The following is a 16,878-nucleotide window of genomic DNA, read 5'->3' on the forward strand; positions in this document are numbered from 1 at the left end:
GTTCCCGGCACAGGTTTCTCATTCTGCTCTTTTTCCTCCTTCTCTTGCTTACGTGTACTGACCGTCGCGTTGGTCTCACCTTGATACCAACTCGGGTCACGTACTGGAAACAAAGGGGTCTTCCTCTTGTTCTGGCCTACACCATACCATTTTCCTATGAGGACAGGATAAATGGGATCTTCGAGTATGACCACTTCGGTTTTGGCATCAAAATACGGACAGTCAATGTGGGCCACAGCCGTGGGACACAATTTCCGTGTTTTCTTCTCTGCGAGAGTAGTTTCTTTTTTCTTTGCCAAGTACCTTTCTTCAGGTATAAGGTCGGCCCTGACCATAATACCTGAGCACCCGGAATCGCGTAATGCTTTTACGATTCGGCCGTCTAATTTGATGAACACTTCCTCTTTGAAATCCTTCTTTTTGCACGACTTGCACAGCTTGTCAAGATGTACGGGGATTTCTTGTCCATCAAATTCATTTCGAACATGAACTCGATGCATCAGAGCCACAACCATGTATCACAAAATTTTGGATTATTTTTTTTTTTGCACAGGATTAAAGTTTGCTTCATCAAGATTGATATCACAAATGCCTAATTTCGATAAGTAAAATATTTCAAAGGTTATGATGGAAAAATGGTTGTTGCACTGGGCTGAAACACTCACAATCTACAAGCAACAACCATGTATACGGCACAGTCCCAGTGTGGCTTGTTGGAAAAGGAAGAGAGAAGCAGATATAAACGGGCCACTACCAAATACCTCTGTCTTGCTAGATTGTGGTTTGGGGGGAACTCCAGTTGAGAGTGATTCTCCCCATGCCAGGGTGCAGCATTATCTAGTAACATGATTGTTCCCCGGGAGGAGGGATGGGAGCAGTGGCCCTTACTGGGGCAACACTAAATCAGCTGTCAGCACCACGACTGTGGCCTGGGGAGTCTCGGTGCCCAACGGGACTTTTTATCTCAACAACCACGCACCTGGGGCTCTAATGGTACCCTTTCTCACGCTCTATTATCTGCTAGTTTAATTTCTCTTCTGCACTGGGACGTTTGCTTTTCATTTGGATACTTTACTCGCAACAAACAACAGCCACTTCAAGTGCTCCACAGTTTGCAATTGTACATTGCGGTAACTTGGTAAGTGATTTACTTGTTTTTAATTTTCAGATAATTGAGTTAAGAAATGTATGATTAGTTAACAATTCACCAAATAGATAAAAAAAAAAAACGTTCTATCAAAATGGAGAGAACAAAACCTGTGCTTAATAAACAAATAAATAAATGACATCTAATGTGTTATCTTTAATGTCTTTTGCCTTCTCTTAAAATGTATTTTATGTATTCTCTCTCTCTCTCTCTCTCTCTCTCTCTCTCTCTCTCTCTCTCTCTCTCTCTCTCTCTCTCTCTCTCTCTCTCTTTTGTTATTTTAACATTCATAAAAAGTATTATCAATAGATTAGTCCCTCCCATGGGCCGCGAGGGCTGGATGTAAAAAAAGCACCTGTTTGCTTATACCATTACCCTCGTTAATAAAGAATTCGTCTTCTCTCTCTCTCTCTGTTTTTCTGGCTCTCTCTGTCTGTCTGTTTGTTTGTCTGTCTGTCTGTTTCTGTCTCTCTATCCCTGCCCCTGTCTCTCTATCCCTGCCCCTCTCTCTCTGTCTCTCTGTCTCTGTCTCTCTCTCTGTCTCTCTCTCTCTCTCTCTCTCTCTCTCTCTCTCTCTCTCTCTCTGTTGACTGTAAGTAAGGCTTTGTTGAATGCTATTCCATTGTTTAAAATGAATGAACAAAACACATTATTTTTCTTGCAGCATTAACGTGATATGGACTAAGACGACTGGTCAGACTCACTGGTCAGACTGGCCAGAATCAGTCGCAGCACCTGTTGACTCTGACAGTGTCTTACTTGGATCACCGCAAAGTCAGAATGAAGATACCATTTTAGATTCAGCTGCAGGTGGTAAGTCACACACACACACACATATACACACACACACACACACACACATCTATAGACACACACACACACGCACATACACACACACACACACACACACACACACACACACACACGTAGCACGCACGCGCGCAACTGGCGAGGGATGGGAGTACATGTATGTTGACCGTCTAGGCTTGTATGATACTCAGTACTGAAGACAATGTGTTCGTCTGCCTGTGTTCATGTTATTTAGTTCTGGTGTTTGTTTATTGAAGATCAATTGAGTTTTTACACGGTAGAAACCAATGTTTTGCAACTTGTTGGGGCTATTTTTCACTTTCTCTGAAACTATTCAAATGTTTATTACCTGCACATAAATACGTGATTCTTTTTCTTTATTTGGTGTTTATCACAGGGACTGTCAATAGGGGCGTTCAATAATTTCCTTTTATTTTTAATACTGCATAATTATGCAAGATAAAACAAAACTGATTGAACACTGTGACTACTCTTGTGGGCAGATGGTGAACTTGAAGCAGCTCTCAGTGCCAGCCGGAACAACGAAACATTGTACCAGCTGGCCATTCGTCTGCACAACAAAAGACTCGACTGTCGTCTGCATGCCAACGCTATGACAAGGGAACCAGTCTATGCTGATGGAAACTGTTTTTTTTAAAGCGGCATCATATTACGTGACCACCCACGACGATAGTGCGTTGAGGCAGGCCTTATGTGACCACATTTTAGAAAACCTGACTCACTATGAAGGGTTTTTCCTTGAGAGCACAGAAATCGCGAGAAATGCTGTCACTGCCTTGCGTTCTCACGGCGTATGGGATAACTGCGCCAATGACGTCATGCCTCTTGCCCTATCGAACTTCACCAAACGGCAGGTGAAAATATTCATAAGCAGAACATCTCCAGCAGTGATCAACATCACGCCCACTCTACCAGGCTGTCAAGGTGACGCATTCAACCCAATCTATCTGGCCCTGCTGACATCACCTGGTGTCCCACAACACTATGATGGTTGTTTGGCCGCAAGGAGATCTGTGTACACAATAGACCAGAAATTTCTGGAGTCTGGGCACACTCACACGGAGTGTGATTCAATGCATGCCTGCATTGAGAGAGCAAAAAAGAACGTCACTATTCACATTCCTGACCAGTGGAACACTGTGTTTCAAATGGCAAGACCATGAGCGCCATACACAGTGGTCCCTATCCAGCATTCAGACACAAGACTTTAAAATGCTGGCTTCCTCGTCAATGATGAACACAGATAGTTCCGGTACTCGCACAGTGAGGACACAGATAAAGTGGATCCCTTATGTCAAGGGACAAACTGACACCTTGTTTTTCAAGTATCGGCCAGGGGATCCATTCAACCTGCTGAAGACAAGGGGATCCACTGGACGGCGTGGGCGGCAGCCAGCACCACCAGAACATCTGTCTGCCCGCTATGGCAGGCGCCAGCCAGTGTCGTCAACAAAGAAGGCGGATCTCCTGGACCTTTGTCGTCTCGGCATTGTGCCCGAGCAGCACCACAACTTCTATCACAAACTGCCCAGTGAGAACTCCGCCCCTGACCGTTTGGCTGAGCCTGATGCCACAGAAGATACAGACACAGATGAAGACTAAGGCGTTGTTCGTTATACTCAGAAGCTTGCTGATTGATCCACGTCATCGCTGTCGTTATCATCATCATCATCATCATCATCATCATCATCATCATCATCATCGTCATCGCTGTAACTACCATCATTACGTGTACGGGACGCAAACATATACATAAGGATGCTACCATTGACTGTTTTGAGAAAAAGTTCCACCTTGAGTTCAGAGAACACATATTGATCAGGTGACTCGATGTTGTCATTCATGCTTTTCATGTGAAGACTGAACATGCCTAGAAAAGAGCAAGACGATTACTTAAAATCGGAAAACAAACAAAGATTCCTATCTGTGTGATATAAATTGTCAAAAATGTTGCTGTTTAGTTGTGAACAATGTATAATCACAGTGCAACGAAACACTGACAGTGAAGTGAGAAAACATTGCTGTGTGTATGACTTTATTGTAATTTTCATGGTGGAATGCCAGAAAGATTTCCTGTCGGTTCAAGAAAAAGGTAAGATAAAACCATTTCGTTTCCCTTAAGTTGTACAATAAAAAAAATTACCCTCCATCCTGGCTCTCTAATTATAGTTTTTTTTAATCCTGTCATGTTATATCTCCTATGTGAACCATTTTCTTATTTTTAAACAACTTTTTTAGCACTATTTTTTGACAAACCTATCAGAGGTACATGGTTGCAGAATCCTTCCTGTCAAATGTTAAGAAAATGTTGCATGCCACAACACGCTATACTTTGGATAGGTGGTTGTGTCTCTGATTACTGTACACTAAGTCCCTTTCTACTCACTGCCACAAACGTGCATCTGATATTTACATGGTTATGGCCCGTACAGGGCAAGCTCTATCAGACCATTCCTCCGGGCCACAAACAGCTATTACACAGATAGCTGGTTGTGGCCTGTGGAAGTTCCCTGAGTTGTTTCTCGGGATACAGGCCACAATAGTGTAGGTTGCTGTGCACTGTTTTGGCTCAACTTTTGATCGGGTTTTCAGTACAATTCTACACGGAAGATCCCTTTATTGTTTTTATTTTAATTTTTTGGCATGTTATCATTATCTTTTTTTTTCAAGGAGCTTACAAATAAAAGAAAACAGTATTTTGCTTGCTTTCCATGATGTTGGCGAACTTTTACATTAAAGTACATATTTTTTCCTCAGCATCAAAACTTCAATCACAGATTTATAAGAACGTCCATTTTGGAGATACATGGTTGTGGCTCTGATGCATCGAACTGCGTGAACGCTTTCTCCCTTATTGGGACAAAATCGCGACAGGTGCCCTTTGCCCTTGCAAAAAAAACAACAGCCTGTGGCTTTCAGTCTTTGCTTTTCATCATCGCTCACGTATTTATGTTCTTTCTGTGACGCTTTCTCTTTCGCGTCACTTCTGACGACATTCGAACTTTTTGTGTTCGAAAACGCGCTGCCGCTAGAATGGTTTTGGTGAGATTGCCGTGGCCTGATGTTCGAACGTGATTGTTCGTACTCCGTGGCAATTTCGCCCATTTCTTTCGCAGACTTCGGTTTCCGATCAAGTACGTGCAACATCACTTCGGCAGGGAAGGTGTTCTCTAATTGTTCTCTGAGAACTAGATCCTTCAGATCTGCCACATGTTCATCGCACTTGGCTAACTCGATCCATTTATCGAGGATGCGCTCAAGTTTGGTGACATGTTCTTTGTACGTGTCAGATGGGTTTCGCTTCAGCTGACGGAATTTCTTCCGATATTGATCTGCTGTCAGTTGAAATCCATCATACAACGCATTCTTCAAAGTGTTGTAATTGCGCGCGTCTTCGAAACTGAGTTTTGCATAAATGGTTCTCGCCTTTCCTTTCAGGAAATACACCATTCTCGTAGCTTTGCGTTCGTCATCGAGATGACAGTCGGTTGCATAATGTTCAAATTGTGCAAACCAACTCTCGATGTCGTCTTTGTCATCAAGAAAAGGGATTTTTGGGATAAAGTCGTCATCCCCACGACGCCTCGACGCGTTATTGTTGGCGTTGTCTCGGCGTGCTTCCGTTTGTATCCTCAACTGTTCTAGCTGAAACGCGCGATCGGCTTCTCGTTCACCGGCTTCACGTTCACGTTCACGTTCACGTTCCTCTCGTGCGCGTTCTTCAGCTACAAACTCACGCAAGTCTTTGCCTTCGAGTCCTAACTCTCGTCCTATCGCCAAAAGTTCGCGAGTCCACTCCAATCCGGATTTCACAGGGTGGATCGGACCTGCACGTTCATTACTCGCAGCGGATACATAAGTCGTTACACGCGCGCCTAACGTCTGAGAATCATTATCGCTCGATTCTCCTTGGGTGTTTGTGTCACCACCTTCAACATCTGAAACTACGGCCTCAGCCGTATTCTGGTTCTGCGGGTCAGCGTTCATTTTTGCTATATGCGCCCTAGTACTCGGGTGTTTGGATGTTTGCATATCCTTTACGTTAACTCACACACAGATATTCACTGAATCAAACTGCAAATACGTGATGCTCGGTTGAAAAACCGATTTGACTAAACTGCTTTTCACACACTATTTACTAGAGAGAGAAAACTCCCTCACTATAGAATGAAGTGTTACTTTAGTGAAGCTCACTTTGCTACTTGAATTCATGAACGTTCAACGTTACCTCAGTAAACGCTACGTGTCCCAATGACACGATTTCTCTGAACCATTCTAATATCCTTTTACAACCACGGATACCTAACACTAGAATTTATGGTTCTTCTCAGTTCTGGTATATGTCAAACAATATACCGTTCTGTCGAGTGAACTTCATTTTAATATCTCATCGGCGCTCCATCAACGTGGACCTTTCGCCTATATTAATATCAACTCGATTCTATCGCACAGTAAGTCGAAATAAGATTCTTCAATTATCTACTGCTGTATAGACAATAATCTAAATTTCCTAACCCTTACTCTTGGCGTTGTGAAGTGTGACTGTCTGCAGAATCAACTTCACTTCCACGGTCCTTCTGGACGAAGATGAGTGCTATCCCTCGTATATAACCCAATTCGCCCACCAACCTCCCACGGCGACCAACAATATTATAATTTTGTCGACTAAGGGACACAGGATGGCCTGACAGGGTGTTAGTCCACTGTCTTCTGTTATAGCTTTTTGTTTAGCACAGCCAAATAGGGGGAACTAAACTACTATAACATTAGTGCTTTACGTAAATTATTATAGTGACGTCAAAGCCTTGCGTCACTCTTCATTTGGATTATTCCCGTGTGCTGAAGCACACACGTCAGACTCTGTTATCGTTAAATGATGAGCTAACTATAAACATGAATAAACACAAAAGTTGATTTATACGATGATGAACATGAACGGACGAACACACAAACGAAAAACGAATAGGGAATTTGTTTGAAGAAAATTTGTTTGGGGAAGCCAAATTGAAATTACGAGTTACAATATCCCGGACGAAGCCCCCATATGTCACAGGTCAGTTTTCGTCAGCCTGTTTCTTTCTGCGTGCGCCTTCCAAAGGAAGTTTATGGAAGGAAAACACGCCGCCTTTTCGTATTAGCTAAAGAAACAGGTACTACCTTGACTTTACTTTCCTTCACTCTTTCCCATGCTCTCGAAGTAGCAGAGAAAGATCAACACAGGTTTACATAATTTAATACATGGATAGTGTTAATAAAATTCTTGCAATGCAGCACACATTAATCAGGTTAGTCTATATTTTTGCTAAATATCAGCATCGTACTAAATGTATCACACACTGTTCAAGCTAGGTCATGTTACTTGCATCACAGCACACTCTGATCAAATGTCTATTGCTGCTGGATTTCAATTCTGTCACGGTAATCTAACGTGACTCCGCTGCTGCAAACGTTCTTCATAATTTTCCCTTGGAGGACATCAAAACAAAAGGAATACACATAATGTTTATGAAGTTTTGACTTAGCTCGATGTCATTGAAAAGGTACTCGAGATGACGTGCAGCACTTGACTAGTCTTGAAGACCGCGCTCCTGGTTTGGTTCGTCACTCTTCTTCTCAAGACACCATCATCAAGTTAATAGCAGAAGTAGTCTGGTTACATCTCTCTCCACAATTACGGCAACATGAGGAAGAGGAAGATAAATGAATCATTGGACCGTGGGTTCCTTCAAAGAAGGGGAACGGCTTTTCTTCCAAGCGTTCTTCGTTCCGTGTACTTGCGGAAAACGACCCTCTCGTGAAACGATTTTTGTTTACGTCAGTACACTTGGATACGTCACATGAATACGTCACTTGGCTACGTCGTGTAATGCGCGAGTAGTCTCGGTTGCCTATTCTATTCTTGACAGGTTCGCGCCTCATAATAATAATTCATGACAGTGTGTGTGTGTAGAGCGATCCAGATTAAACTACTGGGCCGATCTTTATGAAATTTGACATGAGAGTTCCTGGGTATGATATCCCCGGACGTTTTTTTCTTTTTTTGATAAATACCTTTGATGACGTCATATCCGGCTTTTTGTAAAAGTTGAGGCGGCACTGTCACACCCTCATTTTTCCATTAAATTGATTGAAATTTTGGCAAAGCAATTTTCGACGAAGGCCGGGGTTTGGTATTGCATTTCAGCTTGGTGGCTTAAAAACTAATGAGTGAGTTTGGTCATTAAAAATCGGAAACTTGTAATTAAAATTATTTTTTATTAAACGATCCAAAAACAATTTCATCTTATTCTGCGTCATTTTCTGATTCCAAAAACATATACATATGTTATATTTGGATTAAAAACAAGCTCTGAAAATTAAAAATATAAAAATTATGATCAAAATTAAATTTCCGAAATCGTTTTAAAAACTATTTCATCTTATTCCTTGTCGGTTCCTGATTCCAAAAACATATAGATATGATACGTTTGGATTAAAAACACGCTCAGAAAGTTAAAACGAAGAGAGGTACAGTAAAGCGTGCTATGAAGCACAGCGCAATCGCTACCGCGCCAAACAGGCTCGTCACTTTCACTGCCTTTTGCACTAGCGGCGGACTACGTTCAGTTTCATTCTGTGAGTTTCACAGCTTGACTAAATGTAGTAATTTCGCCTTACGCGACTTGTTTTTAAATTATTTATTTTTTGCATGTCAATCATTTGTTTGACTGGCATAAGCAATCGATTTAACGGTGTGTGTGTGTGTGTGTGTGTGTGTGTGTGTGTGTGTGTGTGTGTGTGTGTGTGTGTGTGTGTGTGTTTTAGCAATGTTCTTGTTTTAAAAATTGTTTGTTTTTTTACAAAAGAAATTTTAGCATGTTTCACTTCTTTTTTTTCAGATGAGGATGACAGATTCAGCCAATTCTACCGAGGTCTAGCCGGGGACAGAGAGGTATTCATTGATTAACAAAGTGTCAAAGCATTTTGAAAACATAAACAGTGACTTTTTAAACAGCCTTAAAAATGTCAGGAAGAAAAAGTAAACCTTTCTATTATCGCCTTCACAATAAGTTATATTTGAAATCAACTTTTCTGCGATCTAACATGTATATGATTGGTTTGAATTTTTAGAACAATGTTTGCGTAAAAAGCCTTTTTACATTTAGTCAAGTTTTGACTAAATGTTTTAGCATAGAGGTGGAATCGAAACGAGGGACATGGTGTCATGTGTGTGTGTGTGTGTGTGTGTGTGTGTGTGTGTGTGTGTCTGTGTGTCTGTGTGTCTGTGTGTCTGTGTGTGGCGTAGAGCGATTTAGAGTAAACTACTGAACCGATCTTTATGAAATTGTACATGAGAGTTCCTGGGAATGATATCCCCAGACTTTTTCTTCATTTTTTCGATAAATGTCTTTGATGACGTCATATCCGTCGTTTTGTAAAAGTTGAGGCGGCACTGTCACACCCTCATTTTTTAATAAAATTGATTGAAATTTTTGCCAAGCAATCTTCGACAAAGGCCGGACTTTGGTATTGCATTTCAGCTCAAAGGCTTAAAAATTTATCGATAATTCTGGTCATTAAAAATCTGAAAATTGTAATTAAAATTATTTTTTTATAAAACGATCAAAAAACATTATCATCTTATTTGTCATTATTTGCTGATTCCAAAAACATATAAATATGTTATATTCGGATTAAAAACAAGCTTTGAAAATTAAAAATATGAAAATTATGATTAAAATTAAATTTCCAAAATCGATTTAAAAACAATTTCATCTTATTCCTTGTCGGTTCCTGATTCCAAAACATATAGATATGATATGTTTGGATTAAAAACAGGCTCAGAAAGTTAAAATGAAGAGAGGCACAGAAAAGCGTGCTATGCAGCACGCTAAACAGGCTCGTCAGTTTCACTCCGTTTTGCACAAGCGGCGGACTACGGTCATTGTGAAAAAATGCAGTGCGTTCAGTTTCATTCTGTGAGTTCCACAGCTTGACTAAATGTAGTAATTTCGCCTTACGCTACTTGTTTTATGTTTTTTTCGTGTGAGTAAACGCAGGCTTTTGTGATTCAAAATCAGTAATAAAACAAGTCGCGTAAGGCGAAAATACAACATTTAGTCAAGCTGTCGAACTCACAGAATGAAACTGAACGCAATGCAATTTTTCAGCAAGACCGTATACTCGTAGCATCGTCAGTCCACCGCTCGATGCAAAGGCAGTGAAATTGACAAGAAGAGCGGGGTAGTAGTTGCGCTGAGAAGGATAGCACGCTTTTCTGTACCTCTCTTCGTTTTAACTTTCTGAGCGTGTTTTTAATCCAAACATATCATATCTATATGTTTTTGGAATCAGGAACCGACAAGGAATAAGATGAAATTGTTTTTAAATTGATTTCGAAAATTTAATTTTGATCATAATTTTTATATTTTTAATTTTCAGAGCTTGTTTTTAATCCAAATATAACATATTTATATGTTTTTGGAATCAAAACATGACGGGGAATAAGATGAACGTAAATTTGGATCGTTTTATAAAAAAAATTCTTACAATTTTCAGATTTTTAATGACCAAAGTCATTAATTAATTTTTAAGCCACCAAGCTGAAATGCAATACCGAAGTCCGGCCTTCGTCGAAGATTGCTTGGCCAAAATTTCAATCAATTTGATTGAAAAAAGAGGGTGTGACAGTGCCGCCTCAACTTTTACAAAAAGCCGGATATGACGTCATGAAAGACATTTATCCAAAAAATGAAAAAAACGTCCGGGGATATCATTCCCAGGAACTCTCATGTAAAATTTCATAAAGATCGGTCCAGTAGTTTGGTCTGAATCGCTCTACACACACACACGCACAGACACACACACACACACACACACACACACACACACACACACACACACACACACACACACATACACCACGACCCTCGTCTCGATTCCCCCTCTATGTTAAAACATTTAGTCAAAACTTGACTAAATGTAATGAAGGTATTAGCCCCAGCCTTGCTCACTGTGAGTACTTTCTGTTCACTGGTACATGTGCGAATCCTATGTTTGAGTTCTGTCATCGCTTTAGGCAAGATGACCTAAGCAGCTGCAGCATGATATTTTCAAGTTACATCTAGTTAGAATTTTTTCAAACCGTGATAATCAATATTTAAAACAATCGGACAAAATTAAGGATATATATATACTTCTTTTTCTTCGTTCATGAGCTGAAACTCTACGTATGTGATCGTTTTTAAGCCATACGCCGCTTTCGATGGATGCATGATTGGTATTTTCGTGTTTCTATAACCCACCGAACTCTGATATGGCTTACAGGATCTTTTCCGTGCGCACTTGATCTTGTGCTTGCGTGTACACCCGAAGGGGGTAAGGCATTAGCAGGTCTGCACATTAGTTGACCTAGGAGACGGGAAAAATGTCCACCCTAAACCCACCCGCCGGGATTCGAAACCATAGCCTGCTTGGGAGGCCTGCGTCTCATCCACTTAAACATTCCGTCCGTCTTGATAAAAACACAATATTTATGTCATGAAGTCAAATTGAAAGTGCTTCTTCTTCTTCTGCGTTCGTGGGCTGAAACTCCCACGTACACTCGTGGTTTTTTGCACGAGTGGAATTTTACGTGCATGACCGTTTTTTACCCCGCCATTTAGGCAGCCATACACCGTTTTCGGAGGAAGCATGCTGGGTATTTTCGTGTTTCTGTAACCCACCGAACTCTGACATGGATTACAGGATTTTTTCGTGCGCACTTGGTCTTGTGCTTGCGTGTACACACGGGGGTGTTCGGACACCGAGGAGAGTCTGCACACAAAGTTGACTCTGAGAAATAAATATCTCGCCGAACGTGGGGACGAACTCACGCTGACAGCGGCCAACTGGATACAAATCCAGCGCGCTACCGACTGAGCTACATCCCCGCCCCATTGAAAGTGCTCGTGTGCATCGCTGTCATGGCGCATAAGCGGTAATATCATATATTAATTAAACAATATGTATACATCCTAATGATAACACAGAAGTGATATCATAGCATTACACATATGGAATGGAATCTACTAATAACATTAATAAATGTTTATTGTGTTGATGTTTTTCAGTTCACGATTAAACGACCCCAAGTCGATCTGTGATGAGGAGATTGAAGGATCTCGATTGGCGAAAAAGATTTACTCTTTGTTTACACTGAAGATATACAAGGGTTTTCTTTTGTGAAAATGACAGCTTGCGTAACATTTCGCCCGCATTTCGACCAAGCGTATCATTACACAAAATAAGAGTACTGTCAAAACCCTAGTGTTCAACTCTTTCATTTTTAAAATGGCTACTTTGAACACAGGTTTTGGTGTCTTTTCCTCATATCTGCATGATACAATTTGATGAGACGTGATTGTGCCGGCATTCGGAAAGACGTTGTTTAAATCCCCAAAACACACCTCTAAGTTACACACTAAAAAACTTCCGCGGGTAAAAATTGACTGGTTTTTACATTTTGAGCTGGTTGGTCTCTACAGGGTCTCATTAATGTAATTGTTCATACCAAAGGCATTTACGAAATTCCAGTTGGTGACCTTTGATAGTTCTCATTTCGATTGTGTTGGTGTTCATACTTTTCGGTTGTTGGTTTTTCATGTTTAAATGAATTAATATATTCAATGGAGGTCTCTTTATGTTGTTTCATGTTTTGTACTCAGGTTTTGTTGATATCTTTTGCTGTTTTCTTTTTTTTCTTTTTTTCTTTTTTTTTTCTTTTTTCCTTTTTTGTGTGTGTCTAAGTTTTGCGCTTCCAATTTTTCTCTGTGTGTGTGTGTGTGTGTGTGTGTGTGTGTGTGTGTGTGTGTGTGTGTGTGTGTGTGTGTGTGTGTGTGTGTGTGTGTGTGTGTGTGTGTGTGTGTGAAGAAATTCAGATGATTTAAAAAAAATCTGTGTCTTTAAAGTCTTTGAATGTTTTTTGTGGGAAACGGTGCTACCAGTTTAAGATTGGTCATGTATTTTGGTGCATGGATTTCATTGGATGTTTTGTATAGTAAAATATTCAGAAAAATGAGGTATTGGAAATTATAAAATCAGAAAAAAGACAATAACATTTTTATTTTTTCAACAATCTTCCAGGTTTTTTTCTTGGGAAAAAAATATCCCAGTATTTCATATGATGTTCAGATAATGGATTAATTATCAATATATTAATTGCTGTTTTCAAACAAATGTGTATGCAAAGCGATGGACAGCATATGTAGGCAAAAAAAGAAAGATTTTGTTTATGATTTTGTGTTCACGAAAATGATAGGTCACCCCCCAAAGAAAGGTTTTTAGTTTAATTAAAAGACTGAAGCAGAATCAAGTAATTTGGTCAACTTGAAGAAATCATCTTTTAACAGCTGACAAAATATTGTTTAACAAACACGGAGACAATTATTCCTGTTGCGTATTCTTTATTGTTTTCAAGTAAATTGTCTTTAATATAATTATATAATTTTGTATATATGCACATATATATATATATATTAATATATTTTTGTTTTGATGAAAACCTGGTGTCAAAAACAGCGCTTTTATTGTTGCTGTTTGAAAGTAAAATAAGTGCCAGAGTTCAGAATCAAATGTGTTCACGTAAAACCGGGTGTCTTGAGAGTGCATTTTTTTGTTGTTTAAAAGTAAAATACCTGTCGTTCATGTAAATATATACAAATGTGGGTGCTTCGCATGTCAATTAAACATGACATATACACTTTTTACCGTTGGGATTTTGTGTAATGTATAATGATATTACTATGATTGCTAATACCGTGATTATATTCGTTTTGTTGATTGCATGGGCAATTCCAATACAGTGTACATTATTTATAACGTTATTTAACAGAAATTGTTATTAGCAATCATGTTCTGTGATTTTTCAGATTTGTTTTTATTGTTGCTTGTGTACAATACAAACCTCTTTTCCGAGCAGTTTGTCGTGGGTTTGTACAGAAATGAAACTTGGGATCATTGATACGAAATCACACACAAAATGGGGGCCAGGTGGCCGGTAGGGTGAAGGGTCAACGCCCTGTTGGTTTTTGAAGTACTTTAGTTATTTTTCGTTTATTTCGCAACACGCAAAGAAATATGAGACAAATCTAAAGATCTTTGAAAGTTTTTGCATGCCTTTTATTTTAAATCTTCAAACTAATCGGGAAACAACGTTCAAAGACTGGGAACAAGTCCGGTTACAATTGTTCAAAATCTTGAAAACTTATCTGGAAGCAGTTTGTAAAATGTGGAAGCAAGTAAACGCGTTAATAAACAATAAATAATGAAAAATGTAAACATAAATAAACTTTATACATGTTATGTTATATGAAGTCTTATATCCCGCGCATATCTCCAGACTCGGACTCAAGGCGCAGGGATCTATTTATGCCGTGTGAGATGGAATTTTTTACACAATACATCACGCATTCACATCGACCCGCAGATCGCAGCCATTTCGGCGCATATCCTACTTTTCACGGCCTATTATTCCAAGTCACACGGGTATTTTGGTGGACATTTTTTATCTATGCCCAAAACAATTTTGCCAGGAAAGACCCTTTTGTCAATCGTGGGATCTTTAACGTGCACGCCCCAATGTAGTGTACACGAAGGGACCTCGGTTTTTCGTCTCATCCGAAAGACTAGCACTTGAACCCACCACCTAGGTTTGGAAAGGGGGGAGAAAATTGCTAACGCCCTGACCCAGGGTCGAACTCGCAACCTCTCGCTTCCGAGCGCAAGTGCGTTAATTACCACTCGGCCACCCATGCATGTTGTGGTTTTTTTCCAAATGCAATCTTTGGAAGTCTTAACATTTGTGGTTCTTTAAAGGCTATTGTTTTGTCTTACACGTGTAAGTTTTGGTACAATGCCAGTAAATCGTAAACTATTTTCCAAACATTATATCGTTAAGTTAACCCCTGAAATTACCCTATTATTCTGTATGAAACCAGTGTCATTTTTAAGTGATCAAATACAAGTACTTGCCAGTTGTGGAAATGGTAAAAATGGAGTTGTGTTTTTGTATATCTTTGAGAGTGTCTGTCTTTCTCTCTTGTGGGAAGGTCGGGTGGAAGGAAAAGATATATAGCACAGGCAGAGGAGCATACAATTAAGACACCGAAGACAGAGGTTGCTTTAACTTATCCTTTATTTAAAGCAAAATGTAACTAAAAATAACCACTCAGGTTGCTTATCTAAATCAGAAATGTTCCAAAACAGTTTAGCTAAATCTGGTAGCAACTAGAAACAATGCTATAAGTTATAAATTAGAAACAATAACAGAACTCTAATATAGACCAGAACTATAAATTATGAATTCTGGTCTTAGCACAAAGGGCAATATTTAAGGGTAAACCCAATGTGACTAACACACACACACACACAGGGAATAGCAATAGACAGGGGAGGCAACTGGGTCGGGCAGGAGATAAACACGCACAAAGAGACGGGGTACGCCACTTGGCTACACTCTCTCTCTCTCCCTCTCTCTCTGTCTCTCTCTCTCTCTCTCTCTCTCTCTCTCTCTCTCTCTCTCTCTCTCTCTTTGTGACACTCACACTTACACGCATACACATACATACACACACATACTCGCACACACATACATAAAACAACAGCAACGCACACTCACATACACACACACAAACTGGATACAACCTGAAATAACTAGTTGAATTTCTTAGTCTGAAACTAAGTCAATTACACAACATGCTACACATGACGCAGACAAATTTAGTGATTGTAATGCAGTAAAAAAAAAAAAAAACGTAAAAGAAATATGAAAAAAGTTGAAAAGGACACTTTATAACAAGTCGCGTAAGGCGAAATTACAACATTTAGTCAAGCTGTCGAACTAACAGAATGAAACTGAACTCACTGCATTTTTACAGCAAGAGCGTATACTCGTAGCATCGTCAGTCCACCGCTCGATGCAAAGGCAGTGAAATTGACAAGAAGAGCGGGGTAGCAGTTGCGCTGAGAAGGATAGCACGCTTTTCTTTATCTCTATTCTTTTTAACTTTCTGAGCGTGTTTTTAATCCAAACATATCACATCTATATGTTTTTGGAATCAGGAACCGACAAGGAATAATATGAAATTGTTTTTAAATCGATTTCGGAAATTTTATTTTAATAACAATTTTTATATTTTTAATTTTCAGAGCTTGTTTTTAATCCGAATATAATGTCATGAATAGATATTATGAAGCGCGAACCTGTCAAGAATAGAATAGGCAACCGAGACTACTCGCGCATTACACGACGTATCCAAGTGACGTACTCATGTGACCTATCCAAGTGTACTGACGTAAACAAAAATCGTTTCACGAGAGGGTCGTTTTCCGCAAGTCCACGGAACGAAGAATGCTTGAAAGAAAAGCAGTTCCCCTGTCTTTGAAGGTAAGTGACTGTGATTATTGCATCGACAATCGTTCCACGGGATCTGGGCGGAGATGAGTGTATCGTGTCAGTCATGTACATTGTGTTGTCAAATTGTGTACGTTTGAATGTGCGCCGTTGCCAAATCCCCATTTTCCGAAACACAGTAATTAGGTATGTTACAAAAAAATTCAAAATCTTCATTTAACATTTTGATCTATATCACTTGAAAGAGCAGAAAATCAGCATTCCAATGGTATATATAACTTTGAGATTGGATAAGTGTAACCCGAGTTATGAATTTTTAAAGTAATAAAATTCGTAATAGAGGCAAAGAGGATAAATTGAAACCATTTTTGACATTTTCAGCAAAAATTAACTGTAACTCACACATTTGTTTATCAATATTGTTCAATTTGGTATCAAAAGAAAGGTTCAGAGCTCTATTAAACAACTATAAAAAAAAAAATAAAATTTTTTTTTTTTTTTATTTTTAGTAAGTTAGTATGAAACTGAG

At 39.5% G+C, this 16,878-nt stretch overlaps 1 protein-coding gene across 1 annotated transcript in view; it reads left to right on the forward strand.

The window, feature by feature from the left end:
- Positions 1–14,993, forward strand: part of LOC138947559 (integrator complex subunit 2 homolog) — a 58,634-nt gene extending 43,641 nt beyond the window's left edge. The window contains exons 8-9 of the mRNA XM_070319049.1: positions 8,857–8,909; positions 12,070–14,993. The gene's annotated coding sequence lies outside the window, so the exon portion shown is untranslated. The remainder of the gene's footprint in view (positions 1–8,856; positions 8,910–12,069) is intronic.
- Positions 14,994–16,878: the final 1,885 nt, after the last annotated feature.

Source organism: Littorina saxatilis, linkage group LG14 (assembly GCF_037325665.1).
Source record: "Littorina saxatilis isolate snail1 linkage group LG14, US_GU_Lsax_2.0, whole genome shotgun sequence".
Taxonomy (NCBI): domain Eukaryota; kingdom Metazoa; phylum Mollusca; class Gastropoda; order Littorinimorpha; family Littorinidae; genus Littorina; species Littorina saxatilis.